This window comes from Mesitornis unicolor, unplaced genomic scaffold (assembly GCF_000695765.1).
Source record: "Mesitornis unicolor isolate BGI_N332 unplaced genomic scaffold, ASM69576v1 scaffold5639, whole genome shotgun sequence".
In the NCBI taxonomy this organism is placed as follows: Eukaryota; Metazoa; Chordata; class Aves; order Mesitornithiformes; family Mesitornithidae; genus Mesitornis; species Mesitornis unicolor.
The window spans coordinates 1-1,490 of record NW_010205099.1 but is presented as its reverse complement, the minus strand read 5'-3'; positions in this window follow the sequence as shown (position 1 = coordinate 1,490).

The window sequence follows — 1,490 nt, the reverse complement described above, 5'->3', positions numbered from 1 at the left end:
CTACACAAAGCAGTCCCAGCCTTTTTTCCAGGTTATGCTCCACAATTGCATATTTCCTTGCCACGTCTTTTTAGTGTCACCCACCTCCAGACGCCCCTCACTTCTCCTCAGCCCCATTTGAGGTGCTCACTGGGAAGCAGGGACGTGGCTTTCCTTGGGATCTCCCCCCTCCACAGCCATTTTAACGTTTTGTTCCCCTTTCTGTGAACTGAAGCCTTTATTTCACTGCCCACACTGATACCGGCTGGTGAGTTCTGTCTCACAAGGCCATCAAACCAACACCTTTCACCAGCAGCAAATAAGCATAAGAAAAGCAAATGAGAACTGAAGAATAAGACAGCTTAGCAGCCAAATCCAGCCCGGAGAGCTGTCTTGCATCTCCCACTCCTCTGCATGTTGTTAATTATACGTATCGCAGAACTGGGGGCTCCCACTCAGCATTAATGTGTAGCACATTGCTCGCTGGATTTGGAGCATGTAATACACATTTCCACCCCTTTCAGGAGCTGATATCAGCATGAAAGCACTAAAGCCAACATGAAATTCATACAGTACTTTAAGCATCTTATTTCCAGTGCAGGAGTTAATCACAGCACCTCTGCAGAGATGCTAAAGCCTTCCAGTTTTTGGTTTAATGCCACACAGGACCTGGCCAGGCCAAAAGGCCACTGAGAGATTAATGGGTTTGGGAAATCCCAGCTCATCTTTTTTTGCACCTGTGTTTAAATATAAATTGGCTTCAGCACCAAAGCTTGAAGAAATACGTGAAAGGCAGCTTGCTTGCTTTTCAGTCCTTGTTTGTGTTCTATATTTCATTAACAGGACTTTTGGCTGTGATAGGGAAGACCATGCAAACTGATGATGTTAAATATTTAACCCCCTGCCATCAGAAGTAGCTCTAAGAAGGGAAAAGACCAAATTTCATGGGAGTCTGTTCCATCAAATACAAGCGTGCACCCCTTAGCCCAGGGGTAGGAGTGGTATCGGCGTATTTCAGGGGAAATTCTCTATTGAGAATTGAGCTATAACCACGTGCAGAGCCCAAATCCCACTTTTAAGCACTTTTACCATTCAGAACCCGTGGGCCATGCGTAGAGAGGAGCTCTCATCAATCCGCCCAATTTTGAGCATCTCCTCTCAGCTGCTGCTGCATCCAAGCACTATGTCAAGATGCCCTGTAGATACTCAGCAGTTACACGTGGAGTACAGCTATTTGCAAACACCTCCACACGCAGGGACCTAGGGGGATATTTTACTGTATAATAACTGCTCCATATCGTTAGCAGGTTTATGGGAATGACTTTACTCCAGAAATTATTTTCTATCACCATCTCCCCATCCCGGAGCAGAGCCAGACAAGCCCAGGAGGTTCAGCCTCCTCACAAATGAGGGCAGAGCCAGGGATGCTCCAAAAAAGCCCTTGGAGGGAGCAGGGACATTTCTGACTCTCCTTGCATCCTGTGGTGAATGGAGCTAACTCCAGTTGTGAC